Genomic DNA, 20,596 nt, shown 5'->3' with positions numbered 1-20,596 from the left:
ACCCTGAGGGTATTATGTTAAGCAAAATAAGCCAGATGGAGAAAGACAAAAACCGTATGATTTCACTCATATGTGGAATATAAACAAACACATGGACAAAGAGAACAGATTAGTGGTTACCAGAGGGGAAGGGGGTTGAGAGGTGGGCACAAGGGGTGAAAGGGCACATTTATATGGTGACTGACAAATAATAATGTACAACTGAAATTTTACAATGTTATAAACTATTAAGGCCTCAATAAAAAAATGTTTTAAAAGAATAATCATTGTAACCATTTTTCATGGTTTCATGGTATTTCATTGTATGGATAACTCATGATTTATTTAACTACTTGGTTATTTTGAAGGTTGTTTCCAAGTTTTTGTTATTCTAAACCAAGTGGGATGAATATTTTGATACAAAATCCTTATCCACATTTTTAAAATACATTCACAAATGTTAAAAATTATACTTATCTCTTGCAGCAGATGACAGAGGAGATGTTAAAGACACGATTACAATCCAGACGTGCAAGGCAATGTTACCAAAGGGACGTGTGTGTGTGTGTGTGTGAACTATAAACAGTTTACTTTGTCCTAAAAGACCATTCTGGATTGCATAATCTTCCAAAGAAGACATAATCTAACGCGTACATCCCCTACATAGCACAGGACAGGGATGGCTGTGGGTTTGAGCTCCACAGTACATTGCTCCATCCAGGCAAAAGGTCAAGTGTTGCAGAAGGCCAAAGCTAAAAATAAAGAGTGGCACTGGGAAAATTAAGGAGTTGTTCAGGGGGAAGTGAGTCATATCACATTGGCACTTCTGTCTCCTCCTGTGCACTTTGGTAACCTCCTCAGCCAGAGAAAGCACACTGGTTCTTAAATGAAAGTAATTTTAATAACAATAACACTAACGGTTTTAGTAACAATACAGAGTAGGTTCATTCCTGTAGCACTTTTGTTTCCCAAGGCCAACTTCTCATGGACCGTCTCTGGACCAGGCTGCCCTTGTCCATTAATGGCAAGGTCTCCAGGAGGACAGGGCACCACAAAGGTGAGGACCGTCCTTTGTGTTTATCAACGGGTCTGGTAGGAGATAGCTGATTAGAAGACTAGCAGTAACAATATAGAGGGTCCGTGCAACCTGCGCACGGGCTTGGAGAGGACTGCGCGTGGTCCCTTCATCGCTGCCATCCTGGATGTTTCTCAGGTATCCAAATTCCTACGGCCAGTCAGACTGTTTAGAAGGTCGCATCTCTTCAGGAAATCGTCAAAATATTCGTCCTTCAGATGCAAGTCAAACTTTTTCAGGACTGAAATGACATCTTCCTTTCCAACCTCCAAGAGAGAGAAAGAGAGATCAGACGGCTACTTTACAAAGTTTCCACCTAAATCACAGGTTTGGGGATTTCCATTTATTCGTCTTGTTAAGAGTCATGGGGAGGATGGTGGAGAAGAATGGGGGGAATTTATTCAGCATATTTTTTTAGAGTATCTACCATGTATGTATAAGATACAACAGGGCTATAAAGTCATAGTGACCATCTTCTTGGGGCTTACGTTATAATTGGAGAATTAAAACTCCATGTTAATAGCTGTTATCGCTATTTGCACAAGGTAACAATTACACACAAGGTGCTACAACAGTCCAGAAGAGAGAGAGCCCATCCCTGCTAGAACATCCAGGAAGAGAAAGGTAGCAGGGAAATTTTTAACTGAAAGGTTATTTCTTTCTAATTAGAACCTGTATATTTAAGACTAACTTCATTTATATTTTTAGAAAGTTATATCATTCACAAAATGATGAAAAAATGTATAAAAATAAATGCTTAACACTTAGATCAAGAACCTTTCCAATTAGATAATCTAATCTCAATCTTTATTTAACTCAACCGGCTCATACCTTTGGCAGAACAAAAAACCAAAGCAAATTAGTCTGATTTTGTATTTTGCTTATTGTGTCCCCACCTTGCCTAGATATACTGAGATATCTGAAAATCAGGGAAATGCTTTTCAGAGACTCACAGTAAAAGAAGAAGAGAGCAGAGAGTCTTGATGAAAGGCAAACTGGATAATCAAGATAGAGAATTAGTTACAGGAATGATGACTCTGTATCTTATGAATCTTGAAGTTAATAAAAACTATTTAAAAGAAAATATTTTGGTAATAAGAATTCTAACCAGGCTAAGCCTAGAGAACTTACTGACCTCTTTGTTTTCAAGCTGATTTAAAAATGTAATTCAAATGGTAAGTAGTTACTAAACACCAACTACACGTTGCCCAGTGGGGTTACAAAGATCAGTAAGACAAATGCCTTAGCTTCAAGAACTACTGTCTAGTAGGGAAAATGGACACGTAAATACAGGTTAAATGACACGATACCATTTACAACCATTAAATTGATTTTAAAAACTATTAATATCGATATGCCCAGTTGTTGGCAAGTATAATGATTGAATTGTGTCCCCCCCAAATTCATAGTCAATGCTGTAAGCCCCAATACCTCAGAATGTCACTATATTTGGAGATAGGATCTTTAAAGAGGTAATTGAGGTAAAATGAAACTACTAAGGTGGGCCCTAATCCAGTATGAGTGGTGGCTTTATGAGAAGAGGAGATTAGGACACAGACACACAGAGAGAAGACCAAGTGAAGACACAAGGAGCAGACCCGTCTACAAACCAAGGAGAGAGGCCTCAGAAGAAACCAAACCTGCCAACACCTTGATCTTGGACTTCTAGCCTCTAGAATTGTGAGACAATAAACTTATGTGGTTTAAGTCACTCAGCCTGTGATATTTTGTTATGGCAGACCTAGAAACTAATACAGCAAGGATATGGGCAAAGGAGAAATTTTTATGCATTGCTAGTAAATAAACTGGCACAACCATTTTGGAGAGTCACAAGCCTCAGCAGCCGATTCCATTTGAGTGTCTACCCTAGAAAAAGTCCAGCAAATGCACCCAAGAATAAAAAGCTGTTCCATGTCGCATTACCTCTTAACTGTGAAGAAGTTGAAACTAACTTCTCTCAGTAGGAAAGTAGGTAAAGAAATTGTGGTTTGTTCACACCATAGAATACATCACAGCAGTTAAAATGACTCAACTAATGTATCTGCATATATCAACATGGATAAATCTCAAAAATGATGTTAAGTGAAAAAAGAAAACTGTGAAAATATTTTTACAGTATGATATCACTTATGTGTAATTTAAAAACAAAGTTGTATATATTGTTTATGTAAAGGATGAATACACACATGGGCACGAGAGGCATGGAATATAAGACAGGAGTGGAGAGCGTGGACTGTGGCGCTCTCTTGCTTACCAGTTACATAACCTCTGAGAGCTTAAAAAAAAAATCTCTCTGTGCCTCAGTTTCCTCATCTGTAACATGGGGTTAAGAAGAGTACGTACATTACTGGATTGTTGGGAAGACTGCGTGAGAAAATGTACTTAAATTGCTTAGCTCAGTGCGTGGCTCATACTAAACGCTCAATAAATATTAGTTTACCAGATAAAACATTAACTTAGTAAAAAAAAACAATGTGTTCTACTATACAGGTAATCAAATGCGAGCAAAGTAAAATAAAATTGAGTTGTTACTTTTGGCAACATTTTATCTTGAAATGAAAATGCTGGGATAGGCAGGTCTTGGTATACGTGCCCTTGGATGATGCCCTCCCTGTGAGTGGGGGCGGGACCCAGTGACTCACTCTGACAAACAGAATGTGGCAACATGATGGGACATTACTTCCAAAATGAGGTCATGAAAAGCCTGAGGCTTCCTCGTGGGCACTCTCTCTCTCACTCACTTGCTCTGAGGGAGTCAGCTGCTGTGTTGTGAGCTGCCCTGTGGACTGGGCCACATGACAAGGAATGAATGTGTCTGGCCAACAGCCGGGGAGTGAACTTGGAGGTGGACCCTCCTCCAGCTGAGCCTCGGTTAGGCAACTGGCCGACAGCTGAACTGCAGTCTCCTGAGAGCCTTTGAGCCAGAGACACCAGCCCAGCTTCCTGCCCAACAGAAACTCTGACATAATAAATGCTGATTGTTTTCAGCTGACAAAGTTTGGGGGCTAATTTGTTATACAGCCATAGATAACTAATATGCCCAGCATAGGCCAGGGTGGAAACATGCTGGTCGTACGTATATAGCGTCAGTAAGCATATAAATTGGCGTAAATTTCTGGAGAGCAATTTTGGCAGTATTCCTAAAAATATTCACAAATTTTTTTTCATCCGAAGGAAATAGACAAAAATGGTGAATATTCATTGTAGTATTAAATATAATAGTGAACAACCAGTAACAACTTACCTGCCCAACACTGATTGGGGAATTGAGATATTGTCATCATATACCATATATTGATATAATAAGAAATATATATTTTAGTCTTCATTCCTGGCTCCTGGGCAGAGCTCCTACAGTCTGGGTGCTAGGAGAATCTTTTGTTCAAATATTTGGTCTTTGACCCCAGTTCCTGACACAGAGTTCCTAAATCCCTTGAAATATTCTGGGTGATACAAGTGTCTTTTGTTCTAATGAGGAAAATCTTGGTGGGCTCCTGGATAGCTTCAGGATGTGGATTAAGGCTGGTCGCCAAAAAGACCAGCCATAATGAGAACGTTGGAGTAATCAGCCCCAACCCCCATCCTCCAGGGAGGGGGGAGGTGCCAGGGGCTGGAGACCGAGTTAATAATCCATCATGCTCATGTGATGAAGCCTCCATAAAAATCCCTAAAGCATGGGGTTTGGAGAGCTTCTGAGCTGGTGAACGTGTGGAGGTGCTGGGAGGGTGGCACGCCCAGCAAGGGCATGGAAGCTCTGAACCCCCTCCCCCATACCTCGTCATATGCATTTTTTCTATCTGCCTGTTCCCGAGTTGTATCCTTTTGTAATAAACCAGTTATCTACTAAGCAAACTGTTTTCCCGAGGTCTGTGAGCCATTCTAGCAAATTATTAAGCCCAAGGAGGGGGGATCATGGGAACCTCTGATTTACAGCCAGTTGGTCAGAAGCACAGCTAACAACCTAAACTTGGGATTGGTGTCTAGAGGGAGGAAAGTCATTCTTGTGGGACCAAGCCCTTCATTTGTGGGGTGTGATACAAACTCCAGGTAGCAGAATTGAATTAAATTGTAGGACACCTAGCTGATGATATCCACAGAGAACTGGAAAATTGCTTGGGGTGGGAAAAACTCACACACATTTAGTGACAAGAAGTGAAGTATTGAGCTGAAAGTTGAGAGTAAAGTAGGAAAAATGGAGTTTTTCCTTTCAGGAATAAATAAATTATATTACCTGACAAAATCTTAAGAAGACATTAAAATTCCTGTTAAAATTCTCATTAATGGTTTGTTGAAATGTTCACAATATAATAACAACTATGTTCACAAAATAAAAATAATTGAGGATGACAAATTTTTGTGTTGTTTAATTTTTAAAAGACTACATTAGAAATACACCAACACAATGATAGTGATGATCTCTGAGTGATGGAGTTATTAAATGATTTACTTTTTCTTGGTTATATTTTTCTGTAGATTCTAATTCTTCTACAACAAATATGTATTATTTTTCATCTGAACTATCCTTAAGTGTGAAAACTAAAAGCAGGCCTAGTATGATTCTTAAAATACATTTACCTTGGGGGCTGGCCCCGTGGTCGAGTGGTTAAGTTCGCGCGCTCCGCTGCAGGCAGCCCAGTGTTTCATTGGTTCGAATCCTGGGCGTGGACATGGCACTGCTCATCAGACCACGCTGAGGCAGCGTCCCACATGCCACAACTAGAAGAACCCACAAGGAAGAATACACAACTATGTACTGGGGAGCTTTGGGGAGAAAAAGGAAAAAAAAATAAAATCTTTAAAAAAAAATAAAATACATTTACCTTGACTACTTTTTTCCGGATCACGCTTTTCAAATTCTTCTCTGATGTTCCTGAATCCCTCTCTGAACTTGCTACATCAAATAAATCTCCTTGTCCTTCCTCTCTTCTTGATATTTTCCAACATGGGCTCCAGATATGACTGAAAAGGAAAAACACCAAAGTAAATCTTGATTTAAAAATTATATAAAATCTCAGAAAGGCAATTAGGTTTGACCCTTTGAGTAAAGTATCATTTTACTTCAGGAAGTAAAGACTTAAATAAGCTTACATAAAAATCCAAAATGCATTTATATAAGTCAGGATTTCTTAACCCGGGGTCCATACACATCTGGGGGCTCACAAGTGTGTTTCAAGTAGTCCATGAATTGCATGCCAAATACAAGGGTAAGTGTGTCCTCCAGGGAAGACAGTTCACAGTGTAAGGAGGTTCTCAGTTGGGTCTGAATTAGGGTGACCACCACCCTGGTTCACCAGAATTGTTGCTTTTAGCACAGAGAGTTCTGAGTCTTAGGAACCCTTCAGCCCTAGGCAAACCAGGGTGGCGGTCACTCCCTCTGCAGTCCAAAAGAGGGTGACGAAAAATAATTCAAAGACTTAATTTAAACTCAATTGAATGTATAAGGAAAAATTAGATTACTTCTTAAGCCATAGAATACTGCCATTTCTTCTTATTTAACCCATGTCCTGAGAATTATTTTGTATATAACCAAAGCTACCAGTATCTTTCTTCCTTAGTTTCTAGGCTAATAGCAATTTGTAAAGGACTCCCTTGTTACCATGAACCCTTACCTTTTGTCATGTGTAATTGGTGGCTCTTGCATTACCATGTTGAGATATTATTACCCTGGCAAGATCAGTCCAAAAGGGTAAAAATATGTTATCACTTAAGAATCCAGATCTGTTGGGGCTGGCCCCGTGGCTGAGTGGTTAAGTTCGCGCGCTCCACTGCAGGCAGCCCAGTGTTTCGTTTGTTCAGGCAGCCCAGTGTTTCGTTGGTTCGAATCCTGGGCTCGGACATGGCACTGCTCATCAAACCACGCTGAGGCGGCGTCCCACATGCCACAACTAGAAGGATGCACAACTAAGAATATACAACTATGTACCGGGGGGCTTTGGGGAGAAAAAGGAAAAAGGTGAAATCTTTAAAAAAAAAAAAAAAAAAAAAGAGACTCCAGATCTGTGACAGGATGGAGAACTCAGGTGCTCTCAATTGTCTCAGGTGTCAGAGGGCACTCTCAAGTGGTGTACAGGAAGCTAATTTCTGCCTTCGATGGAGGCAGGCTAGAAATTAGGAGAAAGGACCCAGGAGAGGCCTCACATATCCCCAACCCTCCATGTGGGGAAGGACGGGGCCTGTGCACCCCTGAGAGAAGCTCTACATGATAAGGCATATTCAAATTCTGGTAGATCTTTTTACTTCTCTTTTGTAATCCATTGGTCTTTGGTAAAGCCTTTTTGAACAGTCCCACTTCGTCTCAGCTGTGCCTCAGAGAATCACAGCAGGACCTTTATGCCACCATTGGGGAGAGCAGTGCTTATGGTGGGTGTAGTGGTGGCAGCAGGAATTAATGTGGCGACCATGCAAAAATGTATCTCAGGGGAATAGAAGGGAAACTTCTAGTGCAGCTGCCTCTGACTCCACCAGAGAATTCTTCTTTTTTTTAATTTTTTTTTTTAAAGATTGGCACCTGAGCTAACAACTGTTGCCAATCTTCTTCTTTTTTTTTTTCTGCTTTATCTTCCCAAAACCCCCGTACATAGTTGTATATCTTAGTTGCAGGTCTTTCTAGTTGTGGGATGTGGGACGCTGCCTAACATGGCCTGACAAGCGGTGCCATGTCCGTGCCCAGGATCCAAACCCTGGGCCGCCGCAGCGGAGCACGCGAACTTAACCACTCAGCCACGGAGCCAGCCCCAAGAATTCTCTTTTCAGTGCTCACCTTGGAAGTTCTGGTTTGTTCTATGAAGAAAGGTGACTTTTACTATAAGCACATACTTTACAATGACAAAGAATAAACATACAGAGCTCTCTCATCTGCTTAGTTTTTACCTGATACTTTTGCATTTTTTGATGATCCATTGTGATCTTCAGTCTCCAAGTTTTTAAAAGTTACATCTTTTTTTGAGAACACCTGTTCTGTTCTCATCATACCTGCATTAGGAGAAATGATACATATGATTTAATATATGTTTTATGAAACTGACAAGTACATTATCTTGAGATGGCAAATGAGTGTGACAAGTGGCCACCAATTCCCCACCCTTGGCCCATACCAGACAACATGATTAATCACGACATTCTTTCTGTTGAACCCAAATTTGGCCACTGAAATTTTCTCAACTTCTACCAGACATGGCAATGGTATAGAGCACGAAATATATTTATGTGTATATACAGATATATACACATATATACATACATAACAGATTTGTCTATTCTTTTTATCTTAAAAATGAACAATTCTTTAAAAACTCTTTGGCAGACCATGCATCATGATTTGGAGGTTGAAAAAAATACTACCACTGTATGCACACCATAGATATCCTTACATACGTAATTATGGAGACAAACATCAACTAACCTCTGACTTATCAGTTGGTTCATTCTATCCTTCCTGTTATCCAATATATATGAATCATTTTGGGCTTGAGGTCAACATTAGAAATGAAGAGGGCCGGCCCAGTGGCACCGTGGTTAAGTTTGCACATTCCACTTCGGTGGCCCCGGGTTCACGAGTTCGAATCCCAGGTGTGGACCTACACACTGCTTGTCAAGCCATGCTGTGGCAGGCGTCCCACATTTTAAAAAAAGTAGAGGAAGATGGGCATGTATGTTAGCTCAGGGCCAATCTTCCTCAGCAAAAAGAATAGGACTGGTGGCAGATGTTAGCTCGGGGCTAATCTTCCTCAAAAAAAAAAAACAAACAAATGAAGGACCAACGAGCCATACAAACGTGATGGTTCAACAGCACGGGCTCTGGAATTGGACACTAAGTAGGCTCTGAGTCTGTGTAACTCCTACCTCATAGGGTTGTTAAGGAGTAGACGATATATTGCATAAAGAGCCTACTAGACTGTGTGGCAATTAATAGGCCCTCAACAAATGGCCTTCATGATGACTATGTTGGAACGAGACCAGAGCTGAGAAGAACTCAAGGCCAAATCTAACACAGGGGCCAGGGCATGGCTGAGAAAGGCAAAAGCTGAGGGAAAATTAGGAAGTAGGGCCAGGGCTTATCTGTTCAACAAGCATTTACTGAGCGCCCACCATATGCCAGGTGCCACGCTGGGGCCTGGAGTCAGAAACGAGGAGAGCAGTGAAAGCAGAGAGCTCCCTTCCCCGGACCCTCCCTATTATTGCCATCTAGATTGCTCCCCAGCCCAGCACATTCAAAGCCCCGCAAATTCAAGGTACTGAGATGTGTTTTCATGAACAACGACATCAAAATTTTTCTTGGCAGTTTCAAGAGGTTTATGGTCAGATTAGTATTTGTTCTGCGGTAATTAAAAAGCATTAAGATGAGAGGTACTATTGCCAAACTTTTTCAAACTCCACATCTTTTATATAAAAAACTAGTTTGTTAAGAATTTCCCTAAATTCCGGCCTGAAAGTTGTTCTTTCGTCTTCTGAATTTTTCTGTGGTGTGAGATCCAGGAAGCTGTTTTCAATAAAAGGAACAATGGATTGGCTCAAATGTGAAATATATTCCCCTACAGATATTTCTACATAGACTCCCATTGACTTGGTCCTTTGAATTTTATTATTTGGATTATCAATGTGAAAGCATAGAGGGAATAACCCATAAAATCATGTGCGTCCAAGATAAAAGCTCCTGTAGACTTTTAACCCTATAAATCCCAACATAGGCTCTTGAGTGTCATGAGTCAGCTTGAAATTCCCTTTGTAAAGGCATGCATTCATTAGGTCAAAAGCAGAGGGAATGTGCCTAGCTTTTTTGGGCGTTTCGTCTGAGGTTTGTATGGACCTGTGGGGCTGTCATCAGCAACCTCCGCCTTCTGTTAAAAGGGTCAAATGATGTAGGAATTCCTGAGGGAATGGGTCCCGAACTGCTGTGTAGAACCCTTCAAAGCTTACCGTGATCTTATCTTAGAGTCTCAGGCTATAAGATATTAAGAATATAGGCAAAGGAAAAGGGGGAGATTGAGATGTATTTGCTATAAAAATATAAGAACATAGTTAAATTCCAGCAAGGATGATGATCAGAGCCCTTCCCAAAACTCTTACCCTTTTTAGCTCAGATTGTTTTAGTTTTTAAGATGGAGTTTTGAATTTCACAATTTAATTCAAGTGGATATGGAAGAGAATTAGTAATTTAAATTAAAAGGTAAAAATCAAGACAGTAGACTTTGAAACTAGGGTTATCAGTCAAAAAGCACTTTCTTCATAAATATATACTCTGCATGTGCATCTGAGGGAGGAAAGGAGCGGGCAGAGAGAGAGAAAGAGTAGATTGTGATCCTGCTTGCCTCTATGGCAGGCTTGGGTTTTGTGTTGTATTGTGGAAGAAATCAGATTGTAGGAGATGGAAAGAAAGAATGACAGCAAGAAAGCTTTCCCAATTCCTTGGATGCTTGCTCTGCCCGCTGAACCATCCAGCAGAGTTCTCCCAACACGCAGCCCTCAGGCCACCCCTCCAGTGCGCTGACTCTGTGTGGACTGAATGACTCGTCCCAGCCATGAGGCCCTGTGCCAGGTGACGTACCTGGGCAGGAGTTGTCAATGCTGACGCGACTGATACACCTTCTCAGAAACTGAGACAACACCATGAGAAGCACATCTCTATAAGAATTAAACACTCCACGGGACCAAAAATGAGACAGGATGATAAGAAAAGAAGAAAGGTTGGCAATGTCAACGGTCGGTGGTACTGGGATTGGTTTCCAACAGATAAACGGTATTATCTTCATCCTTTCTCATCTTCCCTTCCTCTTCTCCTTCTGGATGCTGTTTAATTAATTCATAAATTCTATAAACATTTATTAAAAACTGAACACTTACCAAATACTGGGGACCCAAAGTTGACTGAGACACAGTCTCTGCTACCAAGGAGTTTGGTCTAGTTGGGGACAGCTAAGTGCATCACGATCAGCGCTGTGAGAGCAGAGTACAGAAGGCTAGAGGGCACTGAACACAGCCTCTTAGATCAGGATGAAGGATGAGGGAGTGGAGAAGGGGTGTCAGGGAAAGCTACCCAGGGAAGGCAATGCTTGGAGCAAATTCTGAAGGGTGAACAGCAGTTGACTGGGTGATGAACGTGTGAGTGTTGGAGGGACTGAGAGTGAGCAGGGAGTGGGGCGTTGCACAGAAGCCACATATGGTAGAGGAGACAGCTAAGACGAAGGTGAGAGATAGCAGGATGTGTGCAGGGAATTGCAGGTGAATCCACAGTGGTGGAAGATGCACGGGAGTGTGGAGAGCAATGGGCCCGGAGAGGTGGGTGGGGTCAGGTTGAAATGGCCCTTGAGTAGCAGCTTCAGAAAGGGAAGCAGGTTAGGAACTGCTGTTTACTCTGAAAGCTATGGAGCACCCCGGAATCACAGGAAGCAGAGGAGGAGCAAAATCAGGCCGACATTGCAGAGAGATTGCATGGGCTGCCTCGAAGTCACTGGCCAAGCAAAGGGCCAGGCCAGAGGCCAGGAAAATAGCTGAGAGTTACTGACATAATCTAGGTGACAACTGATGAGTAGTAGTGTAGACAGAAAGGAGGGGACAGACATAAGCAGGGTTGAGTGAAAAATGCATAAGGATTTCTCTTCGCCCTCCTTCACTGAGCCGGGCCATGTCCAGCCACCGCAAGCAGCTCTGGCCCTTTGAGAGTCTGAGAAATATATTCTGCAAAGAGACCAAGGCAACCTACACTGACTCCTTGAGTGTGACTTTGGCTCCTGTTTTTGTTGGTTGGTTTGTTTTTTAATGATCATTTGGTTAACAAATCCTTACCTCGTTTCCAACTCTCCCCATTCCCACCTACTCCAGGAAGTTCGTTATATTTCTTGGCATAAGAGCCAGGAAGACCTAGTCTGAATTTTCAGTGCTCTGAGGACCTCCTCAGAATGTTAGCAGGAAATGAGAAAGCTAGGTCCGGGCCCTTTGCGTCGTGAGCGATGTCGGAAGCTATTTCTCCTAGTCAGGCCCAGACACAATATGGAACTTTCCTCCTCATCATGTACTTAACATCTAATGTTCTTAGCCACTCCCCTTTCCACTAAAGCTCCTCCTTTCTTAATCAAGGCTTAGGATATTCATAACGTGAATTTGAAACAATACTGAATACTGAAAATTTCTCAAGCACAATAGAAATATTTAATCCTAATGTGTGATTAAAATGGTGGCCAGAATTTTCTTTAATAAGACGGAAATCAAATCCCTGCTTTAATCACTGACCTGTAAATGCTTCCTTTGCCTTCAGGATCATTGTTTTTAAACAGCTGCTTCACAGCAAAATAACCCCCAGATCTCATCTTTTCATGGATAAAGTTCTCTAGCTGGAGGAAAATGTTGGCATCACAATTTAAAGAGAGGTTTAATTTTAAAGTGCGTATCTTTTTTAAAATGTAGAATAATCTATTTTTCACAGCAACAAAATAAGAAATCAGAAATGAATTTTTATTTCAATGGGGCAAAAATTTTTGGAAAATGCTTAGCAGTTAGATAGCAATTGCTAATTTTGCTCTATTCAACTCTAAAACAATGTTTCTGATGGGCTCCACATGCCAATCAGTTAATCACGGTTAGGCTGCACCACCAAAACTGTCATCTGTCAGAGTCACAGCTCTTGGTGTTGTAATCTGCTGAGTGGGTGTCAAGTGCTCCAAGGGCAAGAGTCTCTATGGAAACCCATCCTGCCCGAGCTGGTGTCTCCACTCCACCAGTACATGTGCGCAAACACTTTGGCCAGCGTAGTATAACTCCCTCCCTTGGAGGCAAAGTGCTTGTGTCACAACGATGTGGTGGAAATCTGCTTGGTGGCACAGTGTGGTCACACATTTCCGTCTATGTGAAAGGGTGAGGGAAGGAGGGCACCTCCTTTAAGAGTGAGCCCATGTCTGCTGTCAAACACCTGGGGAGGGACAGGTACGGGGCTGCAGAGTGAGAGTCTAGCTCCCTTAGTCTTGACCATAACAGCGTCAAAGTTGTGTAAGAGGAAGCTCCTGTGTGCTGGTTGATGAGACGCTCCTGCCATATGGAAATAGTCTGAGAGCCGAGAAGGAAAGCGCACACAGGCAACCCTGGGCAAGGCACACGAACATGGCCTTCTCTCCCTGGGGACTAAGGATCAGTTCAGTTTGATTCAGCACACGTTGACCAAATTCCAGCACTGTGCTGGGAGGTGGAGATGAAAGATGACTAAGACAGTGTCCCCGACCTTGCGGGACCCACCGTGACAGGTAGAGTTCTGGCAGCAAGACTATCTTTGGGCTTCTGGTATTCACTTGATTTCCCCCTTCATCTTTAGTCTTTTCATAAAGTATTTGTGGATCTTCTAGCCAGCTTTCACTGGTGAGACAGGAACCAAGGAAATGAGTTTTGTCTTCTTTGGGACCAGAACACCAAGAGAGGAGGAAGCAGCAGACCCTTGGGGCCTGTGTGTTGATGGTAATGGAGGGAGACCGTCCTACGGGGAAAGTGAAAGCTTGGGACTCAGAGTTGGGAATCTGGTCTGGCTGTCATTCCCTCCAGGTCTCCTTTCAAGTGTCAAACCTTATAGTTTCCTATTTTATTTTAACAAAATAGGTGGTTCCCTTGTCCCTGGGTGCCTAGTTATCCAACCACTAGCATTCACGCAATGTAAAGGACAACAGTATGCTAAATCTTCACACAGGACCAACCTGTTAGAGGCCTTGTAGCCAAGAAACCAGTTATAATGCCGCCACCCACCTAGGGTCTCCCCACTTAGCTCCAGTTTACAGACTGAGAGACAATACTTCCATTCACATCACAATAAATACAATATCCGTTCAACAGGTGTTCCACGCACATGCAATCCTTCCACCTCAGGGCACTTGAGTGGTCTCTGGGCAACAAAGTTAATATTGAGAAAGCCTCTTGGCTGCTCAGTGGTGCTGACTGGAGGGAAATTAGGATAATAAATGGAGGTAACTGAGCAAGAGAGAGAGAAAACACAATTTTCATACCTCATCTACTTCTGTTGCAAGCTGGGCTCTGGGCTTAGAGGATGAGCTGGCCGTGCTACCCAGCATGGTTCCTCTGCTCTCGGCATGGCTCCTGCCGCCAGTCTGCTGGCCTGAGGTCATCCACAAAGACAAAACCACTAGAAAATATATACTCTCGTATTCATCATGGTGGACATTTTATCAGTATTACAGCAAAAGAAAGCAACAAAGGTCAGTATGCTCTTGCTTCATACCGATCAATCAACTTATTAGGCAGCAATATTGCTGTGGCGGGCTATGTTCACACTCAATTCGCCAGCTCAGATTCTCTGTGACCATTACAGGGACCTGGACAGTCAAGAGGAAGACAATGAAGATAAAGTTAACAGCCAAGACCTTATTAGTGAACACAGCATGGATTAGCCGATGGGGAAACACAGGTTTTGATATTGACCAGATAATTGCTTCTTTTTAAAAATTTATCTGCTTACAGAAAATGCTAACATTTTTTAATAAAATTCATTTTAATAAGAAATTAAAAGAAAACTAATAAACATAATTTCACTGCCCAAGATAACCACTGCTAACATTTTAGTGTTTAGCATTTATGTTCTTTTTCTGAGCCTATTGTTAAAATAGTTGAGACTATTATTATACATAATTTTATCCACATAGATAAACAGATCCTAATATCTTGCTCTTTACATTTAACCTTATTATATGAGCATTTTCTCATGTTATTACAAACTTTTGAGGAAGGAGTATTTTCCTGGCTGTGTAATATTGCATCACAGGAGAGTTCCACAGTTTACTGTTTGTTTAGCCATTTCTCCAGTGTTGGTTATTAGGCTTTTTCTAAGTTCTATCTATTATGAATAACTCTCTAATGAAGAATATTATGCAATAAGTTTTTCCCCATTTAGAACTAGTTTTTTCTTTTTTTAAATGCTTCTTTGGTGAGGAAGATTGGCCTTGAGCTAACATGTGTTGCCAATCTTCCTCTTTTTTTTTTTCTCCCCAAAGCCCCAGTGCGTAGTTGTATATCCTAGTTGTAGGTCATTTTAGTTCTTCTATCTGTGATGCTGCCACAGCATGGCTCGTGGAGTGGTGGTAGGTGGGTGCCCAGGATCTGAACCGGCGAACCCCAGGCCACCAAAGCAGAGCACATGAACTCAACCACTCGGCCATGGAGTCGGCCCCTAGAACTATTTTCTTAAGATAACTTTATATTAGCAGAATAGCTGGGTCAATGAAAATGAACATTTAAGCCTCTTAATAAAATTACCTTCCAAAAGTCTACAAATTGGTACTCTCTCCAACAATGCATAAGAGTGCCAAGATATGAGTTTGAATCTAATTCTACTTCTTATTGATTGAATGACTAGGGACAAGTTATTTTACTTCTCAGAGCCTCAGCTTTGTTATCTGTAAAATGGAGATGCCGACTTCACAGAATTATGAAATTTACAAGATGTAACATGTGTAACTTGGCACAAGTTCTGGTACATAGTAAGTGCCAAACCTAAATATTGGTTCCTTTCTCTCTTTCTCCTACTCCTTTTCCCACTGTTGAGTGAAAATAAAATAAACTTCAGGGTTGTTCTATGTCTTCTTAGTCAGTCATTTAGCTCATGGTTGAAACTTCTTAACCACAAGCCATCTGAAATAGTTAACTGTACAAGCACAGGCACATTGTTTGTATTCAGTTTATAGAACCCACTAGATACTATGTAATTGAACTGGTAATAAATATTTGGTGCATTTGTTACTGTTACTGCATTTCTGAATAGGCTTGACGTTTTATCTATTTTTCTGTTTTATCCTTATGCAAATTATTTCCATCTCTGTTCTCAGTTTCCTCATCAGAAAAATACAGATAATACTTGTCCTAGCTTATTAGCGTAATGAAAGTACTTCTTGCTAACTATTGAGGTTTTTACTCACAGACTGACAACAAACACACTGAGCAAGACATGGGTGGGATTAGCCACAAACGTCAGAGAGACATGGAAGGGAAGCGGAAGGAAGACACTAACCTTTTTCCAGAGCCTGCAATTTACACACATTAATGACACACACACACTGTCATGAGGCGTGCTTCACAGGGATTCAGATTTTACAGATAAGGAAACTGAAATTCAGCAAAGTTAGGTAACTTCCTCAAAGTCCTAAGCTACCAGAAGGTAAAGACCCAATTCAAATACTAAACTGTATCCTGGAAGCAGAAGGACATTTTTACGCTTTGTCGCCTCAGCCATTATTAACACTATTGTGGGACTGAACAATTAAATCGTTTTGTTAACTTGCGCTTCGTTGCTTTGAGAGAAAAGCACAACAAGGTAAATTCATCTGGGAAATTTATTTTATTAGTTCTGGTCTAAGGATCGCTTGAAAGGAAGCTGCATTGATCACATATCATTAGCAATCAGGTAAATTATGATCTGCGTGTGGCGAGGGGGTGGGGAGAGTGGGAGAGATTTCACAAGGCCAAAGTTTCACTTGGTTTCAGATTATAAACTATATCACCAGACGCCACCTGGAAGCCAGTTTTATTAACATGGTGAGTCCTGAGGATCCTCTCCGTGCAGGCAGCATGTGCCTGTAGTCATGGGTAACCAACATGAACCTCCCGCTGAGGACAGTCCTGTGCAGCTCTCAGAAAGGAGAGGCACAGAAGGAAAAGGCTTCTTATGTTACCCAGGGTGCCTTTCACAAAAGTGATCTTAGCACCAGCCAGAGTGAGGGAACCCCGCTGCGCTCCCAAAAAAGGAACAAAGACGCGGGCAAAAAACTGGCTGTGACTGTCAACTAAAATAACTAATATTTCTGTGAGGTTAAACTGTATGAAATTTTGGTTTTGTAGGCCAAAATCAGTCAAACATCACCATTTTCATACGGTTTAGCCAATACATATGACATCATTCTATAAATCCAGAATGAGCTGTTTCTGGGAACTGATTTCAAAGGCGACACTTCGTAATTAGGGTTTTGATGCAATATTGCCTCTAACTTATGTTCATCACTTTTAAAGTGCAGCTATGAAATATTTTGACATATTTCAAACTACGCAAAGGAAAAATAACAACTTAATTATAACAGTGGCCTTGGGCAAAGCCAGTGACTGTCTCTGGACTTCAGTTTACATCTATATAAGACAAAAATAATAACTTGCCTCAGGGAGTAATTTGTGAGTATAAAATGAAATGCCATAACTTCAGAGAGAGACCATCATAATTATAAAGTGTTCTTATAGCATCACTAATCATTAGAGAAATGCAAATCAAAACTACAGTGAGATATCACCTTACACTCGTTAGAATGGCTATAATCACCAAGGCAAAAAATAGCAACTGTTGGAGAGGAAGTGGAGAAAAGGGACCCCTCATGCACTGCTGGTGGGAACGCAAACTGGTGCAGCCACTATGGAAAACAGGATGCAGATATCCTACAGGCCTTCAAGCAGGAAAGGAACACCTCAAAGTAACACAAATGACTGTGAAGGTCACTTCCCCAACCTAAGGGTAGGTGGGGACATGAAGGAGCCTTTCACTTCCTAGTAATACAGAAGGCTTGAAAGGCAGATATTCCTCAAAGGAACCAAACTGACCCAAACTCTGAGTTCCTTGAGAGCAGACTCAGGGTCTTAGTCATTTTTGTTTCGTTGGTGTCAGGCACAATATCTGGTGATTAAAAAAGAAAAAGAGAGGGACCACCCCCGTGGCCAAGTGATTAAAGTTCTACTCTCTGCTGGGGCATCTGCATTTTGCAAGTTCAGATCCTGGGTGTGAACCTACTCCACTCATCAGCCATGCTGTGGAGGTGTCCCTCATATCAAGTAGAGGAAGATGGGCACAGATGTTAGCTCAGGGCTAATCTTCCTCAGCAAAAAAAAAAAAAAAGAAAGAAAGAAAAAGATTGGCAAGGGGTGTTAGCTCAGGGCAAATCTTCCTCACAAAAAAAAAAAAAAAAGGAAAGAAAGGGAGAAGGAAGGAAGGAAATTACTGAACTGAGGTACGAATGGTGGGCTTTTAATGCAGCACTTTTGCAAGGCAGAGACCAAGCCCCACCTGGAGGGTCTCAATCTGCTCAGCAAGGAAAGGTGACAGGGCAAGGCTCTCTTACTAACCTTGAGCAAGCTGCGCTCAAAATAGACATAATCTAGTGCCAGCCCAATGGCGCGGCAGTTAAATTCCTGTGTTTGCCTTGGTAGGGGAGGGTTTGCCTGTTGATCCTGGTCTTCCACCTAACACTGCTTATCAAGCCATGCTGTGGTAGGCGTCCCACATATGAAATAGAGGAAGATGGGCACGGATGTTAGCTCAGGGCCAGTCTTCCTCAGCAAAAAAGTGGAGGATTGGCAGTGGATGTTAGCTCAGGGCTAATCTTCCTCAAAAAAAAAAAAAAAAAAAAAAGACATAATCCCGCCTACTTTAGTTTTGCTAAAGGTGATATTGGCTGCAAGGGACTTAGTACAGAGCACAGCACACAGTAATCAATGAGTCCAGTTTGGGGAGATCGGTGTCCTCCAGGGTGGTGGTCTCACAAAGGGAACGAAGGCACCTCCAGGCATGGAAGGAAGGGCAGGTCGGCAGCCGGATCTAGCGAGCTCGCGATGCCCGTTTTTCGGTGTCGCACGAAAGCAGGACAAGCCCCCGTGGCAGGGCTGAACCCCACGACGCCGCACCGCGGGCGCAACCCCGTCCCCTCGCGCGCCCACTCACCGCGGGCGGGCTCCTCGGGGGTCCGCGGGGCCGGGGCCACTACGGGGCTCTCCCGGGGCATCGTCTCTCCAGGCCGGCGGCGGCGCCGGGTCAGGGCCGTGGAGCAGGCCACCCCGGGACGCGCCGCGCCCTGAGAGCCGCTTGGGGCTGCTGTCCCCGCGGGCGGGACGCGCGGACCTGCGGGCTCGGCGGGCGGAAGGGAGCGCGCTCCCTCGGGGCCCCGCGCTGCAGGCCGATCGGGTCTCCCGCGAGCGTCCCCTCTTTGGGATTTCCGTGCCGCCAGGCTGGGATGCGGTGGGTTGAGAAGGCGGCGCCGAGAGGGTCGAGGGCTCGGATCGGAACCAGCTTCCTTCCAGCTTCCCCCGGGCCCCCGCCCTCGGCTGCTGTCCCCCGGGCGTCCCCTTTACTGTTCCCGGGCAGCGGTGGGCCACTGGGTCCGCGACCCCGGCTCCGCTCGCCGCGGGGTGGAGGTTGCCATGGCAACGGGACAGCGCCGAGCAGCCGGTCCCCGCCGCGCTTCTCCCGAAGCCGTGGGAGGAGCCCTAGAAAGGCCCAGAGATGGGATGCGCGGAGGAGACTGACTTCCACCGCACCCCGGGGTGTCTGCCGCCCACAGGGCCCGAGTTTCCCCGGGAAGCACCAAGGAGCGGGGTGCGGGCGCCGGCCTGGCCCTCCTGGCGCAGGGAGCTGCTGCGCCCCTTGCAGCGGGATCGGTGGCCCGGGTCGGGGATAGCGCCTCCGGCTTCTCCCAAAGCAGGCATGTCGGGGGTTCTCTGAACCCCGGAAATGGGTCTAGCAGGGGGAAGGTAACTGCAAGAAAAGAGTTAATCTGAAGATAGATCCGTTCTTTCTATATTCAGCAAACCATCCAGCTCCCCTAAGGATAATTCAGAGAAATAGCCAAGGTTGGGAGAATTATGCACCCCAGCTGTCTCTGCTTTCTCAAAACAAATAGCGAGGACCGACTGTGTACCTCTCTACATACACAGCTTCTTCGAGAAGGTTAGAAAAGCTAAACAGATGTTCTCTTTCCCAGACCATTCTGTGGGCATTTCCCTAGGACATTGTTGAATGACACAAGTTTAATGCGCAGTTTTGCATCTTAGCAGCGTTAGCGGGTGGGGCAGCAGACACATGTTTAGTGCTGGAGGGTACTATCAAACAGGTTTGCAAAGTGGCTGTGCCATTTTACATGCCCATCAGCAGTGTGTGAGGGTTCCAGCTGTTCCACATTCTTGCCAACTCTTGGCATTCTGTCTGTTTTAATTTTAGCATTCTAGGGTGGGTAGTGGTATGTCACTGTGGGTTTTTTTTTTAAGTTGAATCATATGAAGCTGCTGATAATTGGCTTACAGAAATGGCATTTTCATATGATTCAACCTAATTTGCATTTCTGTGGTGAGTGAGGATGTTGAACACATTTTCATATGCTTATTAACCATCATATAATCTCTTTTGTGAAGTCTATGTTTCTGGCCAAGCCTTCAAGTGTTTTTAGATGGGGTTGGGTGTCTTTTCCTTCTCTGTAGTTTGCATTTTCACTCTTTTTTTTTTTTTTAAAGATTTTATTTTTTCCTTTTTCTCCCCAAAGCCCCCCAGTACATAGTTGTGTATTCTTCGTTGTGGTTTCTTCTAGTTGTGGCATGTGGGACGCTGCCTCAGCGTGGTCTGATGAGCAGTGCCATGTCCGCGCCCAGGACTCGAACCAACGAAACACTGGGCCGCCTGCAGCTGAGCGCGCGAACTTAACCACTCGGCCACGGGGCCAGCCCCTGCCTTTTCACTCTTAATGGTTTGTGTCCCCTGAATTCATGTATTGAAGCTGTGACTCCCAGTACATCAGAATGCGATTGTATTTGGAGACC

General features: G+C 43.3%; 1 long non-coding RNA gene across 4 annotated transcripts; it reads right to left on the bottom strand.

Annotated features, from left to right (window-relative positions):
- Positions 1-861: 861 nt before the first annotated feature.
- On the bottom strand, positions 862-19,327 carry LOC139080148 (uncharacterized). 4 transcript variants are annotated; one of them, XR_011534407.1, is made up of 7 exons: positions 18,732-18,859; positions 14,265-14,358; positions 14,032-14,168; positions 12,281-12,381; positions 7,925-8,026; positions 5,875-6,013; positions 862-1,320 (listed from the first exon to the last, which is right to left on the bottom strand). It is a non-coding gene; the product is annotated as an uncharacterized lncRNA (long non-coding RNA). The 4 variants fall into 4 exon arrangements; XR_011534408.1 differs by lacking the exon at positions 18,732-18,859 and adding an exon at positions 18,440-18,577; XR_011534406.1 differs by lacking the exon at positions 12,281-12,381 and having other exon boundaries at positions 18,732-19,327.
- Positions 19,328-20,596: the final 1,269 nt, after the last annotated feature.

The sequence above is a fragment of the Equus przewalskii genome, chromosome 28 (assembly GCF_037783145.1).
Source record: "Equus przewalskii isolate Varuska chromosome 28, EquPr2, whole genome shotgun sequence".
Taxonomy (NCBI): Eukaryota; Metazoa; Chordata; class Mammalia; order Perissodactyla; family Equidae; genus Equus; species Equus przewalskii.
Note: the sequence above shows the minus strand (reverse complement) of the source record. Positions and strands in the feature narration are given on the sequence as shown.